Source organism: Macaca nemestrina, chromosome 17, assembly GCF_043159975.1.
Source record: "Macaca nemestrina isolate mMacNem1 chromosome 17, mMacNem.hap1, whole genome shotgun sequence".
Classification (NCBI taxonomy): Eukaryota; Metazoa; Chordata; class Mammalia; order Primates; family Cercopithecidae; genus Macaca; species Macaca nemestrina.
In genome coordinates, this window is record NC_092141.1 from 54,037,033 (window position 1) to 54,058,075 (window position 21,043).

Here is a 21,043-nt window from a genome sequence, read left to right on the forward strand (position 1 = left end):
CACGCCTGTATTCCCAGCACTTTGGAAGGCCAAGGCGGGCAAATCACCTGAGGTTAGGAGTTCAAGACCAGTCTGGCCAACATGGGGCAGCCCCATCTCTACAAATGTACAAAAGTAGCCAGGCATGACGGCAGGTGCCTGTCATCCCAGCTACTTGGGAGGCTGAGGTGGGAGAATCACTTGACAGCGGGTGGTAGACGTTGCAGTGAGGCGAGATCATGCCACTGCACTCCAGCCGGGGCAACAGAGTGAGACTCCTCAAAACAAACAAACAAACAGACAAAAGGGCTATGAAATCTTATAGTTGTGTCCAGTTATAGACTATATTTTAAAAAGAAGGAAGAGAGAGAATACATAAAAGGGATTATAGGAGGCTAAAGTTAGGCACAGTAAAGTTGAGCAGGTAAAGTGCATTTGGGGGTGGTAGACTCAAATCTCCAGACCCCACCTCTCAATCTGATTTGGAATCTCATCCAAGCAATCTCTGGTACAACTGGTTAAAATCTCCCTCACATTCACCCAGTGTGGTAACTTCCTGAACACTCTCAGCAATGCCTCTCCCTCTTACCTCTCAGGTAAGTTCAGTTACCTGAACTTATCTCAGCAACACCTGCCCAGACGCTGGGTCTGCCAGAAACTTCAACACTTTTTTGACTTTCATTTGTAGAATACCTACTGTCAGAGAACTGGTATAATGGTACCCAGATTCAGGACAGTATCTCACACATAGTGGGCACTCAAGAATTATCTGTTGATTGACTGTAGAAATTTGCCTCCCATGAAGACTGATGATTTGGTGAATCTTGCACATATTTGAAATTTTACTGTTGTTATGAGGTCTTTGTACTCACCAGGGGAGCTTATAAATATTTGTACAACTGTTATTTGTGGATTTTGACAACAGGGTAAGGAGGATCAATAGACATAAAATTTAGAAATGCTGTCACAGATGAGATGAAATGAAGTCAAGATCATTGCTGTTTCCGACCTTGAATATAAATGAATATACATAATGAAACCCTAAACACCACTGATCCCTGATCATACAGCATTTGTTGTTACTATCTTTGTCTTTCAAATTTAAAAAAGTTTATCTTAAAATCTGTTAACAACCTCACATTACTTTCAGGTAAAATTTGGAAAAAAATCATAAAAACAAGCTCCCTGAAGACATTTGCCTTTAAGAGGATGTTTGAAAAGTTTAAATGTGTTTTTAAAAAGATTTAAAGAAAAACAATAAAAACACCTACATAGAGGGTTATTTTTTTTTAAATAATAGCTCTCATAAAGTTAGATAACTCAATAGTCATTACATTAAAGAGTTATAAACTTAAATAAAAGTGACCCCATTTTGCTTTTTCTCTTCCGCAAAGAATACCAGTTCTGACTGTACAGTTTGTTATCACTCAAAAAATTTAATCATTTAAATCACTTAAATCCATCCATGGATATGTTAATCCATGTTTTCAATAATCTTGAAAGACCATTGAAAACATATATCCCCAGAAAATCACATCCTTGAATGTTCACAACAGTTTTATTCACACTAGCTTCAAATTGAAAACAATTGGAAGATCCATCAATTGGTGACTGGATAAACTGTGGCATAACAATACAATGCAATACCACTCAACATTACGCATATAAGGATGAATCTCAAAAGCCCTACATTAAGTGGAAGAAGCTAGAAACTTAATAGTCTATTTATTCCAAATTTTAGAAAAGGCAAAACTACAGTGATAGAAAGCAAATCAAGGGCTGCCTGGGACAAGGGATGGCAGGGAATGGATTACAAAGGAGCACATGGAAAGGCTGTGAGGTGATGGAAATATTCCAGGGCATGATGGTGGTAGTATAATGCAGCTGTCTACGTTTGTCAAAACTCACTGAATTGTACACTTACATTTTATTGTATGTAAATTATATCTCAATTTTAAAAAGCAGGGGAAATCTCCTGAACCAGTAGTATATGCAATCCCATTTAAAAAGCTGCAGTATGAGCAATCCCGTTACAAAATGACTGCAATCTTCCTTTCATCTTTATGCTGTGTCAGTCCCACTTACTGTCATCCAATGAGCTATTTCCTGGAGCATACTACAGATTTCTTTTCCTCTCTGCTTTTTCAGATACTGTTCCTTCTACCTGCAATGCTCATCACTATGGAATACAGAAACTCAATAAGCACTCTGGAATGACTTCAGGGACAATGGTCACACACCAGAATCTCCTTGTCCAGCTGTTAGCGGGTCTTTGATTTAGGGATTTCTTCAGTTGGGAGATCTATCCAGAAATTCTTTCTTTTGATGTAAAATTTGCTTCAATGAAATGTAAAAATCTTAAGTGTATATTTACTGAATTGTCACAAATGCCTACACCTGTGTAACCCCAACCCCAATCATGATATAGAATATCACCACCACCCCAGAAATATCCCGTTCCTGTTGATTTCTATTTCCATGCCCCAAGAGGCAGCCACTGTTCTGATTTTTTAAAAGGTATCATACTTTTAGCATTTCCATTTAGTTTTACAAAATTATTTCTATTTCTCTGCTTAGAGATCTTCTCTTTCCATTCATTATGAACATGTTTTCCTTCACCTCATTGCACGTAGGTATAACAACACTTTAGTCCTTATTTCAACATCTGGTCTTTTGGAGGTTGGCATCTGTTGACTGTTTTTTCTCTTGAGAATAAGTTACATTTTCCGGTTTTTTATTTTCACACTGAGTAATTTGGGATTGTTTTCTGGAAATTATAAACATTATACTGTAAAAACTCTGGATTCTGTTACACTACTGTGAAGAATGTTAATCTTTTTGTTTTGGCAGGGCATCTAGTTGGTCGGACTCAAGCAATAAGTTCTATTTCTTAGGCAGCACCTAAAACCTCAGTTCAGTTTCCCTCCCCATCCTCCTTTGCTGGGCTGTTTGCAATGTGCCCTATATTTGTGCAGTTTGGGGTCAGACCCAGAAGCTTGGACAGAGTTTACATGCAGAATTTGGGGGTCTCTGTCTCCAGTGCTCTTCTTTCTGGGATTTCCCCTCTGCCTTTCCAGTTGTTCCAAACTTCATATGCTAGTTCTATAGGCCAGAAAGACTGCAAGTTATCAGTTTTACCACTCCTGCTAGGGTTTGGACTAGAGTGAGGCAAGCAGTGTCTACATAGAAAATTTAAGGAGGCACCCTCCCTCAGGCTCATGCAAGTGCAGGGTCACTACCTGAGACTGAGCCTCCTTAAGAGGGAGGTGCACCCAGGGTACCTTGTTGCCTTACCCTAATCCCAGCCCTGGGTCCTACCATCAATCTAAAAGTAGAACAAACAGGAAACTTATCCTATGTTGGGTCATTCTTCCAAGTTTTGACTGATCTCCAGAATTTGCCTGGTCATATTCACTTTTCAGAAGCTTCAATCGTTTTTTTTTTTTTTTTTTTTTTTTTTTTGTATTTTGTCCAGGGTTTACAATAGGTTTCTGCAGGATGGTTAGTCTGTCAGGAACTTACTTAGCCTTACTGGAAGTGGAACTCTCAGATGCTTAGAATTTTTGAGTGAAAAGAGATCTTAGAAATCCTCTAATTGTCTTATGTTATGATACTGACACCAAAAATGGTTACAGAGCTTTGTCATAGAGTCAATTAGAGGAAAAGATAGTAATCTAACTTCTACTTTAGTGATCATCCACTATGCCGTTCTGTAATAATGCTGAATGAAAAGAGCAGCTTCTGTGCAGAGTGTAAAATGCTGCACTCAGACCTTTCTTTCACATGTAAATAAATTGTACATTAACTCTCAATTATTTTTGTTTTGTTTTTCTTTTTTTTATTATTATACTTTAAGTTCTAGGGTACATGTGTACAACATGCAGGTTTGATACCTATGTATACATGTGCCATGTTGGTGTGCTGCACCCGTTAACTCGTCATTTATATTAGGTATATCTCCTAATGCGATCCCTCCCAACTCCCCCCACCCCACGATAGGCCCCAGTGTGTGATGTTCCTCACACTGTGTCCAAGTGTTCTCATTGTTCAATTCTCACCTATGAGTGAGAACATGTGGTGTTTGTTTTTCTGTCCTTGCAGAAAATGATGGTTTCCTGCTGCATCCATGTCCCTACAAAGGACATGAGCTCATCCTTTTTTATGGCTGCATAGTATTCCATGGTGTACATGTGCCACATTTTCTTAATCCAGTCTATCACTGATGGACATTTGGGTTGGTTCCAAGTCTTTGCTATTGTGAATAGTGCTGCAATAAACATACGTGTGCATGTATCTTTATAGCAGCATGATTTTTATAATCCTTTGGGTATATACCCAGTAATGGGATGGCTGGGTTGAATGGTATTTCTAGTTCTAGATCCCTGAGAAATTGCCACACTATCTTCCATAATGGTTGAACTAGTTTACAGTCCCACCAACAGCATAACAATGTTCCTATTTCTCCACATCCTCTCCAGCACCTGTTGCTTCCTGACATTTTAATGATCACCACTCTAACAGGTTTGAGATGGTATCTCATTGTGGTGTTGATTTGGTATCTCATTGTGGTGTTGATTTGCATTTCTCTGATGACCAGTGATGATGAGCATTTTTTCATGTGTCTGTTGGCTGCATAAATGTCTTCTTCTGAGAATTGTCTGTTCACATCCTTTGTCCACTTTTTGATGGGGTTTTTTGATTTTTTTCTTGTAAATTTGTTTAAGTTCTTTGTAGATTCTGGATATTATCAGATGGGTAGATTGCAAAAATTTTCTCCCATTCTGTAGGTTGCCTGTTCACTCTGATGGTAGTTTCTTTCACTGTGCAGAAGTTCTTTAGTTTAATTAGATCCCATTTGTCAATTTTGACTTTTGTTGCCATTGCTTTCGGTGTTACAGACATGAAGTCCTTAACCATGCCTATGTCCTGAATGGCATTGTCTAGGTTTTCTTCTAGGGTTTTTATGGTTTTAGGTCTAATATTTAAGTCTTTAATCCATCTTGAATTAATTTTAGTATAAGGTGTAAGGAAGGGATCCAGTTTCAGCTTTCTACATATGGCTAGCCAGCTTTCTCAGCACCATTTATTAAATAGGGAATCCTTTCCGTATTTCTTGTTTTGTCAGGTTTGTCAAAGATCAGATGGTTGTAGATGTGTGGTATTATTTCTGAGGGCTCTATTTTGTTCCATTGATCTATACCTCTGTTTTGGTAACAGTACCATGCTGTTTTGGTTACTGTAGCCTTGTAGTATAGTTTGAAGTCAGGTAGTGTGATGCCTCCAGCTTTATTCTTTTGGCTTAGGATTGTTTTGGCAATGTGGGCTCTTTTTTGGTTCCATATGAACTTTAAAGTAGTTTTTTCCAATTCTGTGAAGACAGTCATTGGTAGCTTGATGGGGATGGCATTGAATCTATAAATTACCTTGGGCAGTATGGCCATTTTCACGATATTGATTCTTCCTATCCATGAGCATGAAATGTTCTTCCATTTGTTTGTGTCCTCTTCTATTTCACTGAGCAGTGGTTTGTAGTTCTCCTTGAAGAGGTCCTTCACATCCCTTGTAAGTTGGATTCCTAGGTATTTTATTCTCTTTGAAGCAATTGTGAATGGGAGTTCCTTCATGATTTGGCTCTCTGTCTGTTATTGGGGTATAGGAATGCTTGTAATTTTTGCATATTGATTTTGTATCCTGAGACTTTGCTGAAGTTGCTTATCAGCTTAAGGAGATTTTGGGCTGAGACAATGGGGTTTTCTAAATATACAATCATGTCATGTGCAAACAGAGACAATCTGACTTCCTCTTTTCCTAACTGAATACCCTTTATTTCTTTCTCCCGCCTGATTGCCCTGGCCAGAAATTCCAACACTATGTTTAATAGGAGTGGTGAGAGAGGGCATCCCTGTCTTGTGCCAGTTTTCAAAGGGAATGCTTCCAGTTTTTGCCCATTCATTATGTAACTCTCAATTATTAATTACCACCTGCTTAACAGTTTAGTATTGGTATAAACTGAATGTTTGTGTCCTCTAAAAATTCTTATGGTGAAGCTCTCACTCCTGCTATATGGCTGCGTTTGTAGGTGTGGCCTTCAAGGAAGTAATAAGGTTAAATGAGGTCATAAAGAGTAGGGCCCTGATTCCATAAAGTTAGTGTCTTCAGAAGAGCAAGGAGAAGACCCACTCCACCCTTCCTCTGTGTGTATGTACAAAGAAGGGGTCATGTGAAGACAGCAAGATGGCAGTCATCTACAAGCCAAGAGAAGAGGCCTCAAATGAAGCTTACCTTGCCACCACCTTGATCTTGGACTTCTAGTCTCCAGAATTGTGAGAAACAAATTTTTGTTGTTTAAGCCTCTCAGGCTGTGATATTTTGTTATGGTAGCCTGAGCAAATACAGCCATAAAAATGGATCCAAATTTTGCACACTGTTAAATCAGCTTACTTGACAGAATTACTTCAGTCTGACTACACCGTAAAGGTAAACTCATTCTTCTGTAAAAGAGCTTGAACTCAGAAAAACAAAATCTACCAATCAATGCAGTAAAAAATAAAATTTGAAGGATAAATGTGGCACTCGAAGCAAATCTGTTGTGAGGCTGGAAGGCAACAGTGTTTCTAAAACAATTTAATCTCGTTGTATTCCCCACTTTATTTTTAAAATGTTTATATACAACTATTAATAAATATCACAGTCTATTCTGCAAATGCCTTTAAAGGGTCAAGGCTTCCAAAACAGCATGTAAACAGGTACCATGCAAAAGTAAGGCCTGAACACATATCCTTTATTTGCAGACTAAGCTTTCTGATCCATCATGAACCTCTGCTCATCTTTTCTTGATTTCCACACCTTCTGACCTCACAGCCTGTCTTATTTGGACCTCCATCTCATTCTCTTAGGTCACCACATAATGTTGTTTTCCTATTTCTTCTAATGATATCATGGGGCCTCACTGCCCTTTTTACCTAAACACTCTTGATAAGATCTTTCCGTGGTGACTGGCCTGGGACCTTCTTGTCACATCTTAGGCTGACACAATCCAGCATAGCCTAGATTTATAGCAACCAATCATTATCAAATAAAAGGTATTAATAGAAATTAGGAGGTGTTAAGTAAAAGTTAGAATTGTATTATGCATTAGAGTTTCAAGTCATATTTCTCATTTTATCTTATTCTTTTTTTTTTTTTTTTTTTTTTGAGACTGAGTCTCTCTTCATCACCAGGCTGGAGTGCAGTGGCATGATCTCAGCTCACTGCAGCCTCTGCCTCCTCGGTTCAAATGATTCTCCTGCCTCAGCCTCCCAAGTAGCTGGGACTACAGGTGCCCACCACCATGCCCAGTTAATTTTTTGTATTTTTAGTAGAGATGGGGTTTCACTGTGTTAACCAGGATGGTCTTGATCTCCTCACCTTGTGATCCGCCTGCCTCGGCCTCCCAAAGTGCTGGGATTACAGGCGTGAGCCACCGCGCCGGGCCCATCCTATTCTTTTATATTTGTTGTTGTTGTTGTTGTTCATTGCTGCTTACTGTTGCAGTCAGGTATAGTCCATTATTGTAACATTAGAACACAATATTTAATTTCTACACTGCAACTCTTTTATCTCTTCTCTTTGTCTGGCAGTACTTAGTAAAGAAACCTATATAACAAGAAGCTAAGAAATATGACAATTATCTCTCATTTGACCAGTGATAGTAATTTCTGATTAATTCAGGATAAAAACCTGCATGCAATTATAAATAGTCCATTTTTATTTTGACATATTGGTTTGCTTTGACTGATGCGGTCAATCATTCCAAGTAAGCCAGGCACCAATTCTGCTACCTCTTCCCTTACATTTTCCCCTTCATTGAATAATCTTAACAAATTACTGGACACACACACACAAAAGCTGCTATGTTTAGGGATCCTGATACGAAAAGTACTTTGGCAAGAACTTATCTAACTACTAGGTTAGATCTTGGGGTTCTCTGGGCAAAGCAAGTTTTGAGATTAAAATTTGAGCATACCTTTCTTCTTAAAATTGTGTGTCTGCTTTAACTGATAACATAAAAGGAGAGGGATAACACATTTACAAGGAACATAAATTCCCATAAATGTGAATAAAACAAAGGAGGAATTAGCAAAATCTCTAAAAGATTTTCTAATTAAAAACTTTAGTTTTCTGCTTTTAAGTACACTTTGATTTGAGATAATGTTCTTTAAGGATATATTTTAATGACTGGATAAAATACTTGTAACTCAAAACTTTAAGTATTTATAAAAGAGTGCTTCAAAAGCACTTAAAAGTTTCTTCTTTTAGTGTAAGTAATCCCCTTATAATTTTAATATTTTAATCTGCTTTGGAAGTCATACATTAACCCACATACACACATATCTCAATATGTAAAATGACAATCTAAACTTTTGAGTGCTTCTTGTTATAATTTTTATAAATTCAAACTAGATGGAATTTAAATATACTGCTTTCTATTAATTATAAAATTAACTGCATGGAGTAAAATCTGCATTCATTTTTAAATATAGCCATATCTGATATAAAGTAAACATAAAATGTTCCAACTCAACTTTTTGCTTTTGCCAGTATAGAGCACATTCCTTCATTTATCTCTGCATTTGTACAATACAGACTCCATTCCTTCATTTATCTCTGCCCAGAGTTACTCTCCCTTTTCATCTGCCTTGTGAGCTTCTGCTTATCCATCTAGAATCAGCTCCTCTGTGCATACTCTCCTAATTTCTTTGGCAGACTTCATCTTCCCCTCCTCTATGGTACTTCTGTGGTTTGTACCAGTTTCTATCACAGCACTTAACACTCTTCTGTGGAAAACATGATTGTGGACAATGACCATGTTTTATACATCTTTGTGTCATTTTCTGGTACACAGCTCAGGCTTTAGTGCATAATAAATGTTTAACAACAGTTTGTTGAGGATTTACATTCCAAGAAGTAAAACATCTTCAACATTTTTTAAAAAGCAATATTGTCTGGAGGGATTCAGAAAAATACGTGGCATATTAGTTAGGAATGATTTTGGGTGAAAATGACAGACAACCCAAGTAGCTGGGAAAACAAATAGGTATTTATTTTTAAGGAGCCTAGAGGTTGCTAGACAATAGCATAAAGTTTTTCATCTTTCTATTCTAGTATCCTTTGGGTGTAAGTGGCTCATCCCTACACATTTTGTCTTGTGGGGGCCAAAAAGCCCCCAGAGTTATATAGGCAACATATTTGTATTGAAGGCAGGATGGAAAAAGAGGTGGTCCCAGCTCCACATGTCCTTATCCATTAATTAAAAGTTTCCCCAAGCAGAAGTTTCTAAGCAGACTTGACTTGACATCTCATTGACTAGAACTGGGGTGGGTGGCCACTCTGTGAGGCAGGCTACCCCTGAGAGGGCAACTGTCTGACTTTACAGTTTCTAATGCAACAGGCTGGCAGGGCAAAACACCAAGTCTGCCATAGATTACAAAAACAAAAACAAAAAGACAACAGAAGAGTGGATTAAGGTTAATTAAGATATTAAGGTTACCAGGTTTGTTGAAATGAGTATGCTGGAGACCCTGGGGATTCTAGGGTATCAGTGCAATTGGGGACATAGTTAATAATTCACACTGAGACATTTTCTCAAGATTGTGGTTGCTTATAATGACATAATGAGATGTTTCAGTCTTGCATCTCATCTCTCTCTCTGTGTTTTTCAATTATGACAGTTTTCCTTTATCTCCCATTCACCCCAACCTCACTTTGGTTCCATCACTGCCATTCAAAATTTCTCAGAGTCAAATATTAAATGTTTCATTGTCTATAAATGCTTTCTTGACTTTAAAATATTTTTTTTCTCATTTCTCTGAGCTATCAGCACTTTGTACCATTCGTAAAATACTTAATATCTTAAACTTTGCATTACAAGAATTTGCACAACTCTGCTACTCCTCTCTTCTCACAGACTGCTAGCTCTTTGAGGGTACTGAATCTTCCTCAATCACACTAGGTTCTGAAAAATTATTTTCTGAGTTGAATATTTAATTCATTTCATTTGCTTAGTGTTAGAAGGAAGGAAATGAGAGGAAAACCCAGCATGTACAAACACAGGGCCACTGCTAGCCTATGTTTATGTGGCAAAAACTAAAAAAAAAAAAAATTTCCATTATGTGTTGAAAATGGCACTCCTTCCATGTGCAAGGGCTAGAAAATAGTGCCTCCTTTGAGCTGATGCAACTCTGAGGGCATGGAACGTGTAGGGCTAATATTCCTTCTGTGCAAATTGCTAAAATAAAGAAAAAAAAAAACACTCTTTCTTCTAGGAAACATAGTCCTGTACCAGAGCATCCAGTGGGGTGAACAGAGCAAGGGCTGGATTTCAGTCCCCAATGTACTCCCTTGACCTCTGCTTATTGCACAAAATGCTCAGTGCTCTGCAGCAGCCATTTAGAAAAGATTTCAGAAGTTCCATTTTTACCCAGTATATCTACAAGTCTTTTGTGATTTCTCCAGGCTCTGTTTATAATGATGGTAAACTCAGAGCTTCACGCTTTTGCATGGGTCTAATTGTCCAAGATACTTGCTCACAATTGAGCCAAAATTTGTCTTCCTATTTTTCCTATCTGATGATCTGAGACTTCTGATGCTAGATATAATAATCATGTCTCGAAGCAGTGTACATATCTCTGGCAGGAAGCTGCCTCCTAAGAAACGCATAATAGAATGGAATGTAATTATTTATAGGTAGGTACTACCAACACTGTATTTGGCTATCTAACATTTGTGTGAACATGTAAAATCTTCCTCTAATTTGTTACCTACCCCATTTTATAGTGGCTGATGTGGGCTCACTTGCCATCCCATACGGCTCACTAACAATTAGACTATTAAATATGGAATTTTAATTTGAAAATATTATTGATAAAAAAACAAATGCTTACAGCTAAATTTATAGAATAATAAAGACTGACATTTAAAAGGTAGCAGTATCAAAAATCACTCTTTCTCATGTCCTCTAAGCATCTTTGGAAAGGCTTGAAATTAAGTTTAAAGAGGATTTCAAAAATAAGGGGAAGAACACCTTTAACTTACAATATTTTCTACTTGAGAAGTACACTTTAGTAACCTTAACTATGGCTATATGTTAACAATAAAAGTGAGATTATAATGATTTTATGTGATGTGTCATCAAATACATTTTAAAACATTTTCCGTATAATTAAAGCAAAAATAAATACAAAGGCTAGCTATAGAAACACAACATGCATATGGTTAGAAAATTCAAAATATCCAAAGACTCATTTTTTTTTTGTTTGAGGCATTTAAATATCAGAAGCATGAAAGACAAGGGATTAACTAATATTGTAAGATTTCATTTATTCAATGATAACTTATTAATACATTTTGGTAAAGAACATAAACTGAGTTAAAGTTTATCTGTATTAGATACAGTAGAAGATTTACTGTCAAAGTGTCATATACTTAAGGATATATTTTTATTTTATATACTTATATATTTTATTTTAAATCAAAACATATAAATATATATTCATTTGCCAATCTTTATTAGGCCAAAGTCTTGTCTTTGTTGACTGACTTCTGATTAGGGTTCTGTATTGTTCTTCTAGTTCTAGGGTTCTTGTATTGTTCAGAAATCATACTAAAAATATATCAGCTATCACTTCCAGGTGGGGTTTCTTTAAAGTGGATTAAGAATTAAGAGTGGTTATAAAATAATCCAAGGGCAGAATCCTTCTAGACTTCTATAATTTTCTCCCAGTCTTTCACAGATGACTTCTTTGCAATCTATCAATAGTATTAACTCACCATCATCAGATGCATTCTACTTAGTTTTTGTAGAAACAATTTTTTCTTTTCACATTCGTGTAACTATAATAAGCACAAGTGGCATCAACTTTTTGAAAATAAAATGATATATATTTTAACTAGTAGCAGTTTAAGTACATGGTAGTACCAGGGAGAGGCTTCTCAGGCACAAGTCGACATTGCCCATGGGCATCAATGTGCTTTTTAGAGAGAATGGATGAGTTGGCTAATCTGGCAAGTGGGTTAAAAATAGAGATCAGTTAATACAGCTTCCACTTTTTGGAGAAAGTGGTTCTAAAAAAAAAATACTGATGGTGATGGAGTCTTTTATAATTTATTGAGAAAATTTTAAAAAAGCACTATCAGGACAGTTAACTACTGAAAAGCATATGTATTTAAAACCATTTTTCTTGGTTTCTATAATGCTACATTTGCCTAATTCTCCTTCTATCTTTCTGACCACTCCTTTTTAGTTCAGTTTCTTCTTTTAATAGACCTCTAAAAGTTCCTAGTGTTAAGTCTTGGATACTCTTTATTTCCCTACATGTACTTTCCTCCTAGATGATCTCACCATTTTCATAGCTTTAAAAACCATATATATGCTAAAGACTCTTAAATTTATTTCTCCAGCCCAGCCCTTTCTTTTGACTCCAGACTGGTATAAACAACTTGCCAATAACATCTTGACTTAAATGTTTCACAGGCAACTTATACTTAATTTTTTCCAAAGTTAAGTTTTAATTTATTTCTCAAAAGCTGATCCTGTCTGCAATCCTCCTCGTTATACTAAGTAAATCTGTTCTGGCCTCCTTTCATTTCTTTGAGTAGGCAACTCTTTGCGTCAGTCTGGAATGCTTTCTCCTTAACTCATTAGATGGTTGGCTCCTACTCATCTTTCAAATCTTAACTTAAATCTTACTATGAAGACAGACTTTTCTTGTCCTCCCTTCATTTCTACCAGAGCAACATATTCACTACAGTCACAGCACTTTCTCAGTTTGAAATTACATATATATTGATTTTCCTGTTTATTGTCTGCTTTCCCAACTTAAACCATAAGTTCTATAAAGGTAGGGATCGTGCCTGTTTCATCCATCCTTGTATACTATGGGCCTACCAAAATGCATGAGATATCATAGGCCCTCAAAAATGTTTGCTGAATAAATGAGTAGTGTTTTAGTTTTACTCCTTAGAACACTTACCACTATTTGTAATTATGTCAGTAAACTTTTACAAAAATGTCCAGTTATTCCCTAAAAAGCAAATGTTCCAGGAAGACTGTGTCTGTTTTATTCCTTATTCAATACGGTGTCTGACACATAGATACTCAGTCAATATCTGTTGGTGAAAGGAAGGGAGCAGAAGTGATGATACGACTGAGGGAGAGAACAGAACGTAAAGGAGACTGTTTTACACTAATGTTCTGAGACTACGGCAACAATTCAAATAAATGCTAAAAACATTCTGTCCATCATTCAGTTGTTTTGCCCACACGATGTAAACATCTGTACCTTTAGAAATAGCTAGATCAGTTTTTCACGTATAAAGCAGATGTTCAAAGTTATTTTAGATACAGCTGAAATTATTATTGTTTTTCGATTAGTGCAGCAAATTTGGGTAGACTTATGTTTCTCAAAGATACATAACTTTAAATGAGAGCTGTGCTATTTAGTCAAAGTCAGGGTATTGGGAAGCCTTGATCATGTGATGTGTGTTCAGTCAAATGACCTGGAATTGATCCAATTTCCTAACAGTAACATTATGGCACAATGGTTGCCTAAGACCTTTGGTCATCATCAAAACCTTAATGGGCTATAGAGAAAAAAATTTACAACTCGTCTTTTACACTAATGGTTGAGAGAGAGGAAAGGCTGAAATCTGTCATATCACTTGACATGTAATAGAAATGGACAGCTGTTCTCCTTCCGTAGCTTGAATACCCATTACAAAATGAGATCATATGGTAGATTTTAATAGCAGGAAAGACTCTTCTAAGAGATGATAGATTAAAAAAATTGCTTAGCAAAATGTCAGAGTCACAGTTTTTGCCTACGAAGAATTTCAAGATTACATTAGAAACAGATAAGGAATTCATGTACACACAAAAGCATATTATTATTTAAAAAAAATTTAAGAGTAAATCTTTAAATATTTACCTCCTGAGAAATTTCCTTCTAGAAGGATTCTTAATTATGCTTATCTTATTAACTCATCTGCAGTATTATAGCACTATACTTATTTTTCATCAATAAAAGGTTTCATTAAAAACTTTACACAAATAGTTCCTCTATGTAGCTGGCTCATTTTATTATTAGTGGTAGGTGTGCAGAGAGGGAATACATTGGTTTTCTACAGGAAATACTACAGAGATTTGAAATCTAGGTCACATAACAGAGCCCTGCTATAACAGAAGAGCACAAAGGCCCAATGTTTTTTCAGCTTCCATTCAAATATGATCATCATGTTTAAACAAAACTTAACAATTGCCTGCTTTGAAATTGCATTTGGTTAACTTATACGACAGTTATAACTGTCACATAATTATCCTTTTTGATCTCTTCACAGTCTTAACATGTTACAGTTATATACAAGGAAATTTACATTCAGCGTGTACTAAGGGTAACCACTAGACAGAAAGCCAGACACTGAAATTTGTGCTTCTGTGAAATCTTTAAGCTGGAAATCCCAAAACTGTTTTAAATACCAATTGAGAGTCTGTAGCATCATTGGGCAGCAGTAGAGTTAAAAATGGGGAAATTTGGCATGTCACATGGCAAGTCAGCAACTACATAGAAGAGACGCCTGGTATGTTCTAAAAGGTTTGCTTGCCTTTGTGGTTTTCTGAATGTGATATTATGGTAAATATATATATGTGTTGTGATTTAGGCACTAATGGTATTTAGAAATAACACAAACACCAAAAACATATTTCAAAGATAAAACATTTAAGTTACATTCCCAAATGCAAACATGCTCTGTAGCAATGATTTGAGTACATTTATCAAGTCTTTGGGAAGTGGCAATATTTCCTTTGAGTATTAAAAATATATGTTTATAAATGTGTATGTTTCATTAAGTTTTTCAGTCCTTGAGACATAAGTAGCTCAGATATTTCAGTTAAAATACAAGCAATCAAATAAGGCACCATTCCCTAGAGTTTGTCTTTACACCTATACTGGGTTACCAAGTCTTAAACCAAACTCCGACCTCCTTCAACAATTCAGAAAAGAATTGGAAGGTAAAGTCTAACTCTGTCATTTCCAACCATGGTTAAATCTAGAACATAAATCATGTCTGATTAGTCAAATTTAGTTTAGCTTTGAATCCTGAATTGTACATTTGAAAAATAACCCTAGATGCTGGAGGATGACATCTCTATATCATAACAAATGTTCCTATTATTCAGGTCTGCATTCGTTTGCACTTGCCTTAAATTTTAAGCTTCAGATTCACTATTGGAAGAATTTTGCTGAGGAATTATTGCTTTAAACTGTGACTGGGTTACAGAGTAAAATATGCCAGTAAACATTTTGCAATAATTGTATCACTGCATTTTATTAAAGAAAAATCAAACAAAGGTTTACTCCAAAGAATAAAAAAGAGGGTATAGTTAAAAATTCAGAAAATACATGAACAAAATCTGTGCTTCTATTTGGGAAGCAGTAAATAATTACACGCTCTTTAGAAGAAAACTTAAGATGAGCTAAGGCAAGTTGTTACACAAATGCAACCATCCTCTTAGTCAACCCTGAACAAATGAAAACATGCAAAGAACTATAAGATTGATTAGATTAGAAACATGCGAGCTTTTTCTCTAAATCTACAGAAAGCCATATTCTATACTGATATATGTTTCTTATCTTTGGATTAAAAAAAGAGGTAGGCGGTTTTAGAACTATGATCATGTGTTGCACTTACATTTTTTTAAAGAGTCAATGTGCTTCCTAAGGAAGTCTTTGGAGGTTGATTTACTGCAAGATACTTAGAAAAACCTACAGTGGTCTGTTTCCTTAAGTTAATGTCAATTCGCCATTTACTCAAGCAATAAAACAATAGCATATTACATTTTAATAACTCTCCAAACCAAAGTACATCAATACACTTCACAGAACCTTATCAGCACCTTATCAATAAAGACAGATCCACTTTTGAATGACAACTTACATTACAGTATTAGGACAGGGCAAAGACATTTTCAATAAAGGATATGGTCAACAACAAACTTGCTCACAAAGAAAGGATATGATATGTACTTCAATTATTTTTTTCTGAGCTCCAGTTCAGGAGACTAATTGCAAGAGTGCCAAAACATATGAAATCAAGGTTGGCTCTGGGAAATATGGGAACTGTGATTGTCATAGCAAAGGGCCCATTGTGTTCAATGGGAAGAACTGAGGGCTTCTTTTTGTTTTCAGTCATGAAGCTAAGAGGGAAGGTATTCTATCTTTTATGACCATGTTCTGCCTTGATGCTACTTGACCAATGACTTTAACCAAAAGGCTAACAAGATGATCTTCCTTCCTACCCCTTTATTAAAGATACTTAAATGTTAAGCCTTTTCTGAAATAAAGAAAAGAAGAAACTGTTTTCCATAGGAATCTTGATTACTTCAATAGTTCACAGTTAGCCTCAACTTAGAAACTTTGCTGTCATCATAGTCTACACATAGCACACACAGTTGTAATGTTGTGCCCTAAGGGACATACTACTGTTAACAGCCCATCCAGTCGCTTGATTATCACTGTATGGTAAATGGCTTTCTAGGATAATAACTCTGATACAGACAATCAAGCGCTTTACTTAGTTTATTATCCTGTTTTCTTTTAGAACAGATCCAGGCCATATTTGACTTAAATGTGAGAGCACAGTGCAATGCAAATTTAAGGCCATTATAGACAAGTATAATTCTCAATTGGGTTCCTCAGTTTCTCATATTAGTTCAGTTTCCAGGAGTAAGGTTGGCTTCCAACCTAGATTATATTTGTAAACAATATTTGCAAATAAGTGAAAATGACAGAACTACAGGACATCAAGAGAATGACAGATAAAATGATAAAAGAGGTAAGAAGCCTTCCAAATGAGTGCCAGTTAAGGGAAAAAACAGACAAAATAAGATTGGAAAGGTGGAAAGAGTATAGGATCAACTCTGTTTTGGATACTGGATACTAGAATGAATAAGCTTATACAAAATCAGTTGTTCTTCCATTTCATAGGTGAGGAAAATGAAGTACAGAGAAGGTAAGAAAGTTGCAAAGATTATGTTGCTTGTAGGAGGCAGAGGTAGGATTTGAACACGGGTAATATTGTTCTTGAGCCCATGCTGTTAGCCACTATATGCTGCTTCTTTCATTATGCGAAAAACAAAAAAACACCAAAAAACCCAAACCCAAACAAACAAACAACACACAAAAGTGTTAGCAAGTTAGAAAAGGACTAAAAGTAATAAGGCCAAAATGTAAATGACGATTGCCTCTCCGTGGTGGGTTATGAGCAATTTTTCCGGCTTATTCATTCTCTTCAGGTCTTTTCAAAATAACAAAAATAAAGTTTAACACTTTTTTTTTTATATCAGCAGAAAATAAAATAAAAATATTGCTGGCCTAACTAACATTTTCCCTCTTATGATAGCACTTCTCAATTTAGAAAAACTATGCATACAGTTAAACCACACTTCGATGACAGCTATCAGAGCACATCTCACTAGAAAGTCACAGAAATCTGGGCATAAGCAGGAATTTGTCCAAATTAAGTAACTTTTAACATATGTTACAGGATCAGTATAGATTCAGTGGAATTTCCCATACCTTTTTTCTTTTAATGCATTTTTATTGTATGTATTTAAAGTGTACAACATGATGTTTTGGTATACAAATATATGGTGAAATGATTACTACAAGTAAGCAAATTAATATAGCCATCACCTTCTATAGCTACCTCGTGTGTGTGTGTGGTAAGAGCACCTAAAATCTACTCTCCTATCAAATTTTCAATATCCAATATCCTATACCTTTTTCCTTAATCCTATATCTTTTAAACTGCAGTGTTACATAACCGATATTTATGAAATGACCAAGAGGTCCTAAGAGGTACTGAAATGCCATATGAATCATAAAAGAATGATTAAATTGACATTCAAAATGGTGTTGGAGTAAATTGTATTTGTGCCCTCACCAATCTACTGAAATTTCTCCTCGAAAGGTCACAAATCTTTACAATTTCAGCCAACCTTTTTTTCACATGTTGTCCACTTGTTATCAGCATTTCTCACTCCTTCTTTGAAATTCCCTTCTCCATGGGTTTCCTCTCTTCCCAGTCATCTACTCTTCATTTGACCCTATCGTCCTGACTGCTCCCCATCTGGCCCCCCTTCCTCCTCCTAACTGTCCCAAATGAGTTCTCCTCCCACTCCTGTTATATCCTTTCTCTACAATATTAGGGTTTCAACCATCAAAACTACATGAAGAATCCCCCAAACAACATCTCCAAATACTGACATTTCTCCCAATCTCTTTCTTGATGTCAGCTGGCATCTCAAGCATCTCATGATGTCTAATATGGAACTTCCCTCACTCTAATCTCCCAGATCTGTCTTTCCTGCTGAGCTCCTTGATTTTTAATGGTTCGACCAACCTCCAATAATCCAGGCTCAAAAATCCAGTGTCGTTTTTACTCTTTGTCCTTGTTTCTCTTGTTAATTGTTGTTTAGTCTTACATAATCGACCTCTGCAATATTATTCATTTAGTTGTTAAATACTTGTTGAATAACTACTGTAGTAAATTCTGAGGCTACAGCAGTAAGACAAGTGAGGATCTTGCCTTCCTGAAGCTTATATTCTAGTGAGAAGACACAATTTCAGGTGGCCAATAAGTCCTATTAGAAAAATAAGATCAAGAATGAGTAGTAGCGATGATGGAGTTGATCAGAGAAAGCCTCTGCAACATTAAAGCAGAGACCTGTGGCTGGGTATGGTGGCTCATGCCTATAATACCAGCACTTTGTGAGACAGAGGTGGGAGGATCACTTAAGGCCAGGAGTTTGAGCCAGCCTGGGCAACTTAGCAAGACTCCATCGCTAACAAAAAAAAAAAAAAAGAGTAAAATTAGCTAGGTGTGGTGGTGTGCACCTATAGTCCTAGCTATCTGGGAGGTTATAGTGGGACAATAGCTTGAGCCCAGGAGTTAGAAGCTGCAGAGAGCTATGATGGTGCTATTGCACTGCAACCTGGGTGACAGATTTAGATCATCTCTAAGAAAAAACAAACAAACAAAAAAACCCAAAAAATCATGAATAAAATGAAAGCATGAGTCTTGTGAAGGTCTGAAGGAATACCATTCCAGGCAGGTGGAACAGTGTATTAGGCTATTCTCGTGTTGCTATAAAGGAATACCTGAGGCTGGGAAATTTATAAAGAAAAACAGTTTAATTGGTTCACGATTCTGTAGGCTATACAAGCATGGCACCAGCATCTGCTTGGCTTCTGGGGAGGCCTCAGGGAGCTTTTACTTATGTCAGAAGGCAAAGCAGGAGCAGGTATGTCACACAGTGAGAGCATGAATAAGGTTGTGGGAGGTGCTGCACACTTTTAAACAAACAGATCTCTTGAGAACTCAGGTACTCTTGCGAGGACAGCACCAACGCGATGGCGTTAACCCATTCATGAGAAATTCACTCTCATGATCCAATCACCTCCCACCAGGCCCCACCTCCAACACTGGGGATTACATTTCATCATGAGATTTGGGGGGACAAATATCCAAACTATATCAAATAGCAAATGCAAAGGCCTTGAGCTAGGAATAAGTTTGGCATGTTTAAAGAACTACAAAAACACTAATATGACTGGTATATAGTAAGCAGGAGAAGAGTGGTAGACAATGAGATTAGACAGCTAGCTAGGGCCAAAAATGAAGGTCTTCATAAGGAATGGTAAAGAGTTTGGATCTTACTCTAAGTGTAAGTGGAAATGATTGGAGAGTTTTGACCAGGGGAGTGACATGGTCTAATTTATGTATTGAAGGCTACTAGAGAATAGACTGTAGGGAAATCTGGAAGTAGGGTGACAAGTTAGGAAGTTACTGTGCCATTTTCCTTCCTCTTGACTAGTCTAGTTTAAGCTCCCATTACCTGCATCTACACCAGTGTTAAAGCTTCCCTGTTCACATTGCTGCTTCCCCTTCTTTACCTCATACCCTAGTGCTGGCCAGGTAAAGTTTCCTGAAGTACAGTTATGAGTCTACTCATTTCTTGCTGAAAGTCCATCACTAGCTCTTTACTGTCTACTAAAAACAATCTCCAGAACATTTTGCTAGGTGTTTAAGACAGTCTATAACCAAGTCCTGACTTATTTACCATTACTTTAAAAAATATTATTTACGTGCCAGGCTAGGACTTGAAAAAACTATAGCCATGGGCCAAATCTGGCCTGCCGCCTGTTCTTAGAATTAAAGTTTTATTGGAACACTACACCTTTGTTTACTTATTATCTATGGCTCCTTCAAAGTGGCAGCTAGTGGTAGAAGGAGAGTCAGTGTCAGAACGATGTGACATGAGAAGGGCTTGACTGACCACTGCTAGCTTTTAAGATGGAAAGGCCATGAGCCAAGGAATGTGGGCAGTCTCTGGAAGCTAGAAAAAGCAAGAAAATGGAGTATTTCCTAGAGCCTTCAGAAGAGAATGCAGCTTTGCTGACACCCTGGTTTTAGTCCAGTGAATCATATTTTGAACTTCTGACTTGTAGAACTGTAAGATAATACATTTGTATTGTTTTAAGACATTGACAGCTGGGTGCTATGGCTCACATGGGTAATCCCAGCACTTTGGGAGGCCAAGATGGGTGGATTGCTTGAGGCCAGGAGTTCAAAACCAGCCTGGCCAACATGGTGAAACCTCTTCTCTACTAAAAATACACAAAATTAGCTGGCCATGGTGGCGGGTGCCTGTAATCCCAGCTACCCAGGAGGCAAAGGCAGGAGAATTGCTTGAACCCGGGAGGCGGAGGTTGCAGTGAGCTAAGATCGCGCCACTGCACTCCAGTCTGGGCAACAAGAGTGAAACTCCATATTAAAAAAAAAAAAAAAAAAAAGACATGGAGTTTGTGGCAATTTGGTACAGCAGCAGCAATAGGAAACTAATGGACTATCCTTTAGGTTCCATAACCACTTTGAACTCTTCTGGGGCCTTACCATGTTCAGTTTATATTATACTCATATAGAAGTTTTAATTCTCATTGTAAATGGATAGATCCTTGAAGTCAGG

The 21,043-nt window shown here is 36.8% G+C and overlaps 1 protein-coding gene and 1 long non-coding RNA gene across 12 annotated transcripts in view; one reads left to right on the forward strand and one right to left on the reverse strand.

The window, feature by feature from the left end:
* Window positions 1-2,204, forward strand: part of LOC105476764 (uncharacterized) — a 111,627-nt gene extending 109,423 nt beyond the window's left edge. For 4 of the 5 annotated variants that reach the window (XR_011615739.1, XR_011615742.1, XR_011615741.1 and 1 more), the window contains one exon: window positions 2,128-2,195. This is a non-coding gene — a long non-coding RNA (uncharacterized lncRNA). Of the gene's footprint in view, window positions 1-2,127 lie in introns of all 5 variants that reach the window. The other variant, XR_011615740.1, reaches the window with a different exon arrangement.
* Window positions 1-21,043, reverse strand: part of LOC105476766 (syntaxin binding protein 4) — a 197,755-nt gene that overhangs the window by 35,063 nt on the left and 141,649 nt on the right. The gene's annotated exons all lie outside the window — the stretch shown is intronic.